The sequence below is a fragment of the Chiloscyllium plagiosum genome, unplaced genomic scaffold (assembly GCF_037043375.1).
Source record: "Chiloscyllium plagiosum isolate Xiang-an unplaced genomic scaffold, Cpla_swu_hap1 HiC_scaffold_39, whole genome shotgun sequence".
Classification (NCBI taxonomy): Eukaryota; Metazoa; Chordata; class Chondrichthyes; order Orectolobiformes; family Hemiscylliidae; genus Chiloscyllium; species Chiloscyllium plagiosum.
This window is the reverse complement of record NW_028270177.1, coordinates 84510953-84524656: the sequence shown is the minus strand read 5'-3', so window position 1 is coordinate 84524656 and position 13704 is coordinate 84510953.

Sequence of the window (13704 nt, the reverse complement as noted above, 5' to 3'; positions counted from 1 at the left end):
TGTCACCATGATCCCCTCACACTCACTCCATCATCGTCATACCTGACTCACTCATACTCACTGGATAACCTTCACACTCACCCAGAGACAGTTACTATGTCCCCATCACGCTCACTCGATCACCATCACCCTGACCCCTTCACACTCGCTCCATCACCGTCACCCTAACCCCCTCACATTCGCGCCATCACCGTCGCCCTGGCCCCCTCACACCTACACCATCACCGTCAAACTGGCCCCATCACACTCACACCATCACTGTAACCCTGACCCCCTCAGGCTCACTCCATCACACTCACCGTGACCGCCTCATACTCACTCCATGACCCTCACCGTGACCGCCTCATACTCACTCCATCACCGTCACCATGATCCCCTCACACTCATTCCAAACCCGTCACCCTGACCCTCTCACACTTACCCAGTCACATTTACCATGATCCCCTCACACTCACTCCATCACCCTCACCCTGAACCCCTCACACCCACAGCATCTCCGTCACCCTGAACCCCTCACACTCACTCCATCACCGTCACCTTGAACCCCTCACACACGCTCCATCACTGTCACCATGATCCTCTCACACTCACTCCATCACTATCACACTGACTCCCTCATGTTCACTCCATCAGTGTCACCCTGACCCCCTCACACTCATTCCTTCACCATCACACTGACCCCCTCGCACTCATATCTTCACGGTCACCCTGACCCCCTCACACTTACTCCATCACTGTGAACCTGATCCCCTCACACTCACTCCTTCACCGTCTCTATGACCCCCTCACACTCACTCCATCACCGTCATCCTGACCCCCTCACGCTCACTCCGTCACTGTCACCCTGAACCCCACACACACTGACTCCAACACCATCACACCGAACCTCTCACCCTCACTCCATCAACGTCACACTCATCCCCTCACACTCACTCCATCACTGTCACCCCGACTGCCTCATACTCACTCCATCATCCTCACCCTGACCCCCTCACACTCACTCCATCATACTCACCCTGACCCCTTCACACTCACTCCATCATCCTCACCCTGTCATCCTCACACGCACTCCATCATCCTCACCCTGTCCCCCTCACACTCACTCCATCATCCTCACCCTGTCATCCTCACACTCACTCCATCACCCTCGCGCTGTCCCCCTCACACTCACTCCATCATCCTCACCCTGTCATCCTCACACTCACTCCATCATCCTCACCCTGTCCTCCACACACGCACTCCATCATCCTCACCCTGTCCCCCTCACACTCACTCCATCATCCTCACCCTGTCCTCCACTCACGCTAACTCCATCACCGTCACCCTGATCCCCTCACACTCACTCCATCTCCGTCACAATCATCTCCCCACACTCAATCCATCCCCACCAATCTGACTCCCTCACACTCACTCCATCACCGTCACACTGACAATCTCACACTCGCTCCATTACCATCACACTGATCCCCTCACACTCACTCCATCACCGGCACCCTGACACCCTCACTCTCACTCCATCACCGTCACCCTGACCCTCTCAGACTCACTCTGTCACCATCACACTGACCCCCTCACACTCACTCCATGACAGTTACCCTTACACCCTCACACTCACTTCATCACCGTCACCCTGACCCTCTCACACTCACTCCATCACCATTACCCTGACCCACTCACACTCACTCCATGACAGTTACCCTTACACCCTCACACTCACTACATCACCGTCACCCTGACCCCCTCACACTCACCCAGTCAAGTCTCTATGACACCCTCACACTCACCCCATCACCATCACGCGGACCCCCTCGCACTCACTCCAACACTGTCACCATGATCCCCTCACACTCACTCCATCATCGTCATACCTGACTCACTCATACTCACTGGATAACCTTCACACTCACCCAGAGACAGTTACTATGTCCCCATCACGCTCACTCCATCACCATCACCCTGACCCCTTCACACTCGCTCCATCACCGTCACCCTAACCCCCTCACATTCGCGCCATCACCGTCGCCCTGACCCCCTCACACCTACACCATCACCGTCAAACTGGCCCCATCACACTCACACCATCACTGTAACCCTGACCCCCTCAGGCTCACTCCATCACACTCACCGTGACCGCCTCATACTCACTCCATGACCCTCACCGTGACCGCCTCATACTCACTCCATCACCGTCACCATGATCCCCTCACACTCATTCCAAACCCGTCACCCTGACCCTCTCACACTTACCCAGTCACATTTACCATGATCCCCTCACACTCACTCCATCACCCTCACCCTGAACCCCTCACACCCACAGCATCTCCGTCACCCTGAACCCCTCACACTCACTCCATCACCGTCACCTTGAACCCCTCACACACGCTCCATCACTGTCACCATGATCCTCTCACACTCACTCCATCACTATCACACTGACTCCCTCATGTTCACTCCATCAGTGTCACCCTGACCCCCTCACACTCACTCCTTCACCATCACACTGATCCCCTCACACTCATATCTTCACGGTCACCCTGACCCCCTCACACTTACTCCATCACTGTGAACCTGGTCCCCTCACACTCACTCCTTCACCGTCTCTATGACCCCCTCACACTCACTCCATCACCGTCATCCTGACCCCCTCACGCTCACTCCGTCACTGTCACCCTGAACCCCACACACACTGACTCCAACACCATCACACCGAACCTCTCACCCTCACTCCATCAACGTCACACTCATCCCCTCACACTCACTCCATCACTGTCACCCAGACTGCCTCATACTCACTCCATCATCCTCACCCTGACCCCCTCACACTCACTCCATCATACTCACCCTGACCCCTTCACACTCACTCCATCATCCTCACCCTGTCATCCTCACACGCACTCCATCATCCTCACCCTGTCCCCCTCACACTCACTCCATCATCCTCACCCTGTCATCCTCACACTCACTCCATCACCCTCGCGCTGTCCCCCTCACACTCACTCCATCATCCTCACCCTGTCATCCTCACACTCACTCCATCATCCTCACCCTGTCCTCCACACACGCACTCCATCATCCTCACCCTGTCCCCCTCACACTCACTCCATCATCCTCACCCTGTCATCCTCACACTCACTCCATCATCCTCACCCTGTCCTCCACTCACGCTAACTCCATCACCGTCACCCTGATCCCCTCACACTCACTCCATCTCCGTCACAATCATCTCCCCACACTCAATCCATCCCCACCAATCTGACTCCCTCACACTCACTCCATCACCGTCACACTGACAATCTCACACTCGCTCCATTACCATCACACTGATCCCCTCACACTCACTCCATCACCGGCACCCTGACACCCTCACTCTCACTCCATCACCGTCACCCTGACCCTCTCAGACTCACTCTGTCACCATCACACTGACCCCCTCACACTCACTCCATGACAGTTACCCTTACACCCTCACACTCACTTCATCACCGTCACCCTGACCCTCTCACACTCACTCCATCACCATTACCCTGACCCACTCACACTCACTCCATTTCCGTCACACTGAACCGCTCACACTCATTCCATCACCGTCATCTTGACCCCCTCACACTCACTCTATCACTGTCAACCTGACACACTCATAATCACTCCATCACCGTCACCCTGACCCGCTCACATTCATTCCATCACAGTCTCCCTGATTCCCTCACACTCACTCCATCACCGTGACACTGACCCCCTCACACTCACTCCACCACCTTCACTCTGATCCCTCACAGTCTCTCCCTTATCGTCACAGTTATCCCCTCACGCTCACATCATCACGGTCACCCTGACTCTCTCACACTCACTCTATCTCCATTTCACTGAACCCCTCACACTCACTAAAACACCGTCAACCTACCCATCCCACATTTACTCCATCACTGTCACCCTGACCCCCTCACACTCACTGCATCATCCTCACCCTGTCCCCGTCACACTCACTCCATCACAGTCACCCTGTCGCCGTCACACTCACTCCATCACCGTCATCCTGATCCTCTCACACTCACTCCATCACCGTCACCCTGACCTCCTCACACTCACTCCATCACCGTCACACTCATCTCCCCACACTCACTCCATCCCCACCGCCCTGACCCCCTCACACTCATTCCATCACCGTCACACTGACAATCTCATGCTTACTCCATTACCATCACACTGATCCCCTCACACTCACTCCATCACAGTCACCCTGACCCCCTCACACTCGCGCGATCCCAGTCACACTGCACCCTCACACTCACTCAGTCAACGTCACACTGATTCCCTCACACTCACTCCATCACCCACTCCCTGACACCGTCACACTCACACCATCTCCGTCACACTGACCTCCTCACACTCACTTCATCACCTTCACCCTGATCCCTCACAGTCTTTCCCTTATTGTCACACTTATCCCCTCACACTCACATCATCATGGTCAACTAACCCTCTCACACTCACTCTATCTCCATCTCACTGAACCCCTCACACTCACTCCCTAATCGTCACCTGGACCCCATCACACTCAATCCACCACCGTCACCCTGACCCCCTCACACTCACTCCATCACTGTCACCCTGATCCCGTCACACTCACTGCATCACCGTAACAGTGACCCCCTCACACTCACTCCTTCACCGTCAACCTGACCCCCTCACACTAGCTCCATCACCGTCCCCATGACCCCCTCTCACTCACTCCATCACCATCACCCTAACTCTCTCACATTCACTCCATCAGTGTCACCCTGACCCCCTCACACTCACTCCTTCACCGTAACCCTGACCCCCTCACACTCACTCCATCAACATCACACTCATCCCCTCACACTCACTCCATCACCGTCACCCTGACCTCCTCACACTCACTCCATCACTCTGACCCCCCTCACACTCACTCCATCACCCTCACCCTTACCCCTCACACTCACTTCCTCACTGTCACTCTGAACCCCTCACACTCACTCCATCACCGTCACCCTGACTCCCTCATGTTCACTCCATCAGTGTCACCCTGACCCCCTCACACTCACTCCTTCACCGTCACCCTGACCCCCTCACACTCATTCCATCGCTGTCACCCAGACCCCCTCACACTCCATCATCGTCAAATTGACCCCCACACACTCACTGCATCACCATCACACTGATCCCCTCACACTCACTCCATCACGCTCACACTGACCGCCTCACACTCACTCCATCACGCTCACCCTGACCGCCTCTCACTCACTCCATGACGTTCACCCTGACCCCCTCACACTTACTCCATCACCGTCACACTGATTCTGTCACACTCACTCCATCACCATAACACTGACCCCCTCACACTCACTCCATTTCCGTCACACTGACCCCCTCACACTCACTCTATCTCCGTCACCCTGACCCCGTCACACTCATTCCAACGCCATCACCCTGAACCCCTCACAGTCACTCCATCACCGTCACCCTGACCCACTCACACTCACTCCATCACGCTCACCCTGACCCCCTCACACTCATTCCATCGGCATCGCCCTGACCCCCCACACTCACTCCATCACGCTCACCCTGATCGCCTCTCACTCACTCCATCATGCTCACCCTGACCCCCTCACACTTACTCCATCACCGTCACCCTGATTCTGTCACATTCACTCCATCACCATAACACTGACACCCTCACACTCACTCCATCTCCGTCACCCTGACCCCCTCACACTCATTCCAACGCCGTCACCCTGATCCACTCACACTCATTCCTTCGCCGTCACCCTGACCCCCTCACACTCACTCCACCGCCGTCACCCTGACCACCTCACACTCACTCCATCGCGCTCACCCTGACCGCCTCACATTCACTCCATCACTGTCAACCTGACCCCCTCACACTTACTCCATCACGCACACCATGACCCCCACACACTCACTCCATCACCGTAGCTATGATCCCCTCACACTCACTCCATCACCGTCACCCTGATTCTGTCACACTCATTCCAACACCGTCACCCTGACCCGCTCACATTCACTCCATCACAGTCACACTGAGCCACTCACACTCACTCCATCACCGTCAGCCTGACCCCCTCATACTCACTCCATCTCCATCACCCTGTACACCTCACACTCACTTCATCAGCGTCGAACTGAACCCCTCACATTCACTCCACCACCGTCACCCTGACCCACTCACACTCATTCCATCACCGTTACCCTGACCCCCTCACACTCACTCCATCACCGTCACACTGACCCCTCACATTCACTCCATCACTGTCACCCTGACCCCCTCACACTCACTCCATCACCGTCACCCTGAACACCTCACACTCACTTCATCAGCATCGCACTGAACCCCTCACACTCACTCCATCACTTTCAACCTGACCCGCTCACACTCACACCATCACTGTCATCTTGATCCCCTCACACTCACTCTATTACTGTCAACCTGACCCGCTCACACTCACTCCACCACCGTCACGCTGACCCCCTCACACTCGCTCCATCACCGTCATCCTGAGCCCCTCACACTCACTCCATCTCCGACACCCTGACATTATCGCACTCGCTCCATCACCGTCACCCTGATTCTGTCACACTCACTCCATCACTGTCACACTGAAGCCCTCACACTCACTCCATGTCCTTCACCCTGACACTCTCTTACTCACTCAATCACCGTCTCCCTGACCCCCTTACACTCACTCCATCACCGTCACCTCACACTTACTTCATCATGGTCACCCTGAACTCCTCACACACACTCCATCATCGTCACCCTGACCGCCTCACACTCACTTCATCATCGTCACCCTGACCACCTCACACTCACTCCATGACACTCACCCTGAATCCTTCACACTCACTCCATCACCGTCACCCTGACCCCCTCTCACTCACTCCTTCTCCGTCTCGGTCACCCTGACCCCCTCACACTCACTCCAACGCCGTCACACTGACCCCACACACTCACTCCATCACTGTCATACTTACCCCCTCACACTCACTCCATCTCCGTCACCCTGACCCCCTCACACTCACTCCATTACCGTCATCATGTCCTCCTCACACTCACTCCATTGCTGTCACTCTGACCCCCTCACACTCACTCCATCACCGTCACCATGTCCCCCTCACACTCACTCCATCACCGTCACCATGTCCCCCTCACATTCACTCCATCACCGTCAACCTGACCCACTCAGACTCACACCTACATTATCCCCACCGGTACGCTCACCCCCACACACTCTATCACCATCTGACACCGTGCCCACACTGCTCCCACCGTCACGCCCACTCCCACACACTCCAGCACCATCTAACACACTGCCCCACCCCATCCCCACCATTACACTCCACCACCCTCACACACACTGCTCCACACCACCCTCACCGACACGCTAACCCCACACACTCCACCATCCTCACACACCATACTCCACACCACCCCCACCATCACGCTCACAGCATACTCCACACCACCACCATCACCCACACACTGCCCCACACTACCACCACTGTCACGCTCACCCCCCACGCACTCCACCACCATCACACACACTGCCCCACACCGCCCCCACCGTCACGCCCACCCCCACACATTCCACCACACTCTCACCCAGTGCCCCACACCACCCACACCCTCCCACTCACACCCACACACTCCACCACCCTCACACACACACAGCTCCACATCACCCCCACCGTCACGCTCACCCCCACACATTCCACCACCCTCACACACATTTCCCCACAACACCTTCACAGTCACGCTCACCCCCAGACACTCCACCACCATCACGCCCACTGCCCCACACCACCCCCACTGTTATGCTCATCCCCACAAACGTCACCAACATCACACACACTGCCTCACACCACCCGCACCGTCACGCCCACTCCCACACACTCCACCACACTCACACAGTGCCCCACAACACCCCCACCATTACGCTCACCCGCACACACTCCACCACCATCACACACATTGCCCCACATAACCCTACCGTCATGCTGACCCCACACACTCCACCACCCTCACACATACTCCCTCACACCACCGCCATCCTCAAGCTCACCCCCACACACTCAGCTATCATCACACACACTGCCAAACACACCAACCCCACCGTCACTCTCATCCCCACACACTCCACCACCCTCTCACACACTGCCCCATACCACCCCCACAGTCATGCTCGCCCCCAAACACTGCACCATCACAAACACTGCCCACCACCACCCCCACCTTTACACTCAACCCCACACACACTGCCCCACACCGTCACGCTCACACCCACACATTCCACTTCCCTCTCACACACTGCCCCACGCCCCTGCCACCGTCATGCTCTCCCCCACATACTCCACCCCATCACACACACTGCACCACACCACTCTCACTGCCACGCTCATCCCCACACACTCCACCACCACCACACACATTGCCCTTCAGCAGCCTCACCATCACGCTCACACCCACACTCGCCACCACCATTACACACACTGCCCCTCACCACCTCCACGGTCACGCTCACCCCCACACATTCCACCACACTCACACACACTGCCCCACACCAGCCACACTGTCACGCTCACCCCAATCACTCCATGACCCTCACACACAGTGCCCCACACTACCCCCACCGTCACGCTCACACCCACGCACTCCACCACCATCACACAGACTGCCCTACACCACCGTCACTGACACGCTCACCCCCAAATATTCCACCACCCTCACACACACTTCCTCACACCACCATCACAGTCACGCTCATACACACACACTCAACCACTCTCTCACACACTGCCTCACACCATCCCCACAGTCACGTTCACCCCCACACACTCCACCAAACCCTCACACATTGCCCCACACCACCCATACCCTCCCGCTCACATCCACACACTCCACCACGCTCACGCACACTGCTCCACATCACCCCCACCATTACGCTCACCCACACACACTCCACCACCATCTCACACACTTCCCCACACCACACCCACCGTCACGCTCACCGTAACACGCACCACCACCCTCACACACACTGCCCCACACCACGCACACCAGCACGCTCACCCACACACACTGCACCCCGTTACACACAGCCCCACACCACTCTCACTGACACGCTCACCACCACACACTCCACACGCACTACCCCACACAACCCCACTCTCACGCTCACCCCCACACACTCCACCACCCTCTCACACACTGCCCCACAACATCCCCACCATTGTGCTCACCCACATACACTCCACCGCCATCACACATACTGCCCCACACCACCCACGCCGTCACGCTCACCACCACACACTGCACCACCCTCACACACTGCCGCACACCACCCCCACCGTCATGCTCACCCCCACACTCTCCACCATTAACACACACTGCCCCAAACCACCCTCACCGTCACGGTCACCTCCACTCACCTGACCACCATCACACACACTGCTCCACACCACACCCACCCTCAAGCTCACCCCTACACACTCCATTACCTCACATAATGCCCCACGCCACCCACACCGACACGCTCACCCCCACACACTCCACCACCATCACACCCACTGCCACAGAACACCCCCACCGTCGCGCTCACCCCCACACCCTCCACCACCGTCATACACACCGCCCTGCATTACCCAAACCTTCATGCTCACACCCACACACTACACCACCCTCACACATACTGCCCCAGAACACGCCTACCGTCACGCTAACCCCCATACACTCCACCAACCTTACACACACTGCCCCACACCACCCTCACCGTCACGCTCTCACCCACACATTGCACCACCCTCACACACACTGCCCCACACCACCTCACCATCACGCTCACCCCCCACTCACACGACCACCATCACACACACTGCCCCACACCCCACCAACCCTCAAGCTCACCTCCACACACTCCACCACCATCACACACACTGCCCCACACCACCCTTACAGTCACGCTCTCCCCCACACACTCCACCACCATCTCACGCACTGCTCCACACCACCCTCACAGTCACGCTCACCACCACACCCTCCACCACCCTCACAGACCGTGCCCCACATCAACCCCACTGTCACGCTCAACCCCACACACTCCACCAACATCACACACACTGCCCCTCACCACCCCAACGGTCACGATCACCCCCACATATTCCAACACAATCACACACACACACTGCCCCACACCACCCTCACCGTCACGCTCACCCCCAATCACACGACCACCATCACACACACTGCCCCACACCTACCCACACTCAAGCTCACCCCCACACTCTCCACTATTATCACACACACTGCCCCACACCACCCTCACAGTCATGCTCTCCCCCACACACTCCACCACCATCTCACGCATTGCTCGACACCACCCTCACGGTCACGCTAACCCCCATACACTCCACCACCATCACACACACTGCCCCACACCTCCCTCACAGTCACGCTCATATCCACACAGTCCACCACCTTCACATACACTGCCCGACACCACCCTCACCCCCTTACACTCCACCACCATCACACACACTGCCCCACACCACACTCACTGTCACGCTCACCCCCTTACACTCCACCACCCTCACACACACTGCCCCACACCACCCTCACTGTCACGCTCACCCCCTCACACTCCACCACCCTCACACACACTGCCCCACACCACCCTCACTGTCACGCTCACCCCCTCACACTCCACCACCCTCACACACACTGCCCCACACCACCCTCACTGTCGCGCTCACCCCCTCACACTCCAACACCATTGCACTCACTGCTCCAAACCACCTCCACCTTCACACTCAACCCCACACACTCCACCACCTTCACACACACTGCCCCACACCTCCCCCACCGTCACGCTCATCCCCACACACTCCACCACCCTTAAACACACTGCGCCACTCCACCCTCACCGTCACACTCAGCCCCACACACTCCACCAACATCACACACACTGCCCTACACCACACCCACCCTCAAGCTCAACCCCACACACTCCACCATTATTTTACACACTGCCCCAGAACACCCCAACATACTCCACCATCATCACACACACTGCCACACACCATATGCACCGTCATGCTCACCCCCACACACTCCACCACCATCATACACACTGTCCCGCATTAAACCCATCGTCACGCTCACCCCCACACACTCCACCCCCTCACACACACTGCCCCACGCCAACCTCACAGTCATGCTCATCCCCACACACTCCACCCCCAGCTCACGCACTGCCCCTCACCACCGTCACCGTCATGCTCACACCCACACACTACACCACCCTCACACATACTGTCCCAGAACATGCCCACCGTCACGCTCACCCCCACACACTCCACCACCATCTCTCACACTGCCCCACACCACCCTCACAGTCACCGTCACCGTCACGCTCAAACCCACACACACTCTACCACCATCACACACACTGCCCCATACTGTCACCACTGTCACACTCACCACCACACACTCCACCACCATCACACACACTGCCACGCACCACCCTGACAGTCACGCACACACCCACACTCTCCACCACCATCGCACACACTGCCCCTCACCAGCGCAATGGTCACGATCACCCCCACACGTTGCACCACCCTCACACACTCACTTCCCCACACCACCCTAACAGTCCCGCTCATATCCACACACTCAACCACCCTCACACACACTGCCCCACACCACTGCCACCATCACGCTCAACCCCACAAACTCCACCACCATCACAGTCACTGCCCCACACCATACCCACCATCACGCTCACCCCCACACACTGCACCACCATCTCACACACACTGCCCAACACCACCCCCATTGTCACACCCACTCCCCCAAACTCCCCCACACTCTCATACAGTGCCCCACACCACCCCCACCGTCACGCACACTCCCACACACTCCAACACCATCACACACACTGCCCCACACCACCCTCACAGTCACGCTCACCCGCACACACTCAACCACCCTCACACACACTGTCCCACACCACTCTCACTGTCACGCTCACCCCCTCACACTCCACCACCCTCACACACACTGCCCTACACCACCCTCCCTGTCACGCTCACCCGCTCAAACTCCACCATTGCACTCACTGCTCCACACCATCGCCACTGTCACGCTGACTCCCACACACATTCCCCCACCATCTTTCTCCCTCCCTCGCACACTCCCTCGCACACTCCCCCAGCATCACACACACATGCCCACGCAGTCTCCCACCATCGCACTCCTCACACAAAATAAACTGAGCTCCTGCCTGTGAACACCGACCCAGTTGATCCCCTATAAATAGCCTTTAAACCCATCTCCATTCTATTCCCTGAGCAACAGACAGTATGCCCCACACAATGTGTTCCGTTTGTGATATCCTGTTGTACCAGTCTCAGCCACAGCCTATGGTGCCACTCCACCTGTTACCCGCTAGTAACGGCTCGTGTTCTCACTCCCACTATGTCCCCGAGCAATGGCGTTTGGCCCAAGCTCCATACTGTTGCCCGCGCAATGGCCTGACGTGCAGTCCCAATCTCTGTTCACTAACATCGGTCTGAAGATCGACAACCGTCTTCTGTTCCCCCAGCACCGAAGGATTCGAGGAAGACAGTAACATTGGGAGGTTATGATCGCAAGATGGAGAGAGAGTGGATGAGATTGGGGAAGGCAAGGACAGTGGAATTGAGTGTGTAAATGGGAAAAGGAGAGAGAAATAGCAGTGCAGTATGAGAGTGGGAGGGATATATGGAGGGAGAGTGACAAAGGGAGCAAGGTGAATTCTGCTGAGAACCAAGTTGGAGTGGGAGACCCAGAGGTGAAAGTAAGGACAGAGGGGGTTAAGCCCAGATCCTGAGCTTAGGGCGCGGTGCCCTCTCCTTCCCTGAGGACCAGGACTTGGGGTGAGTCGGTCTCTTTCCAGCTCAGCTTCTCCAAAACAAAGACACACAACAACATCGTTCACTCTGCTGCTCGGCACGATTTAATCAACATTTTTATTGTTTACAAATGGAAGTGATGGATACAGTCAGTGGGATGGTGCCTTTTCTCACTGGCCCTTGAGTTGTGAGTAACATTGAAATGTTTCCCTGTAACCCCCCTGTGGGATAAGGATGGACAAACCAGCGCTACCCTCAGTCTGTTACCATAGCGACAGGCTGCTCCATAGCTGAAACACTGAACTGAAATGAGAAAATCCCGGATGGATTGATTAATGAGGGAATTTGATTAAGGGTGGATTTGGGTGAAGGGATATTTCAGCACATTCTTCAGCTGCTGCCTGAACTTAGTCTGGGTCACGGCATAAATCGCGGTGTTTGTGCAGCAACCGAGGAGCTGCAGCATGAAGCCCAATTCCTCCACAAAGGCGTCGAGATACACAGATTCATAACCAATCGACCACATCCGGTTCCATATAGAAAACAGCATTAACGTTGACCATAACAGGATGAAATTGGCCGAGATCACAAACAGTAAAATGATGGATTTTTTTCGGTTTCTCATTTCTGTGTCAGACTGAGCGTCCCCATTGGTGTGAGCGCGGAGTCTCCTGCGGGCTCTGCTGGTCACTAAAATGTGTCTGACGGTGAGAACATTGAGCAGCAGAATCAGGAGAAACGGGACACACGGGGTTAGAATGTGGTGGAGGGACTCGA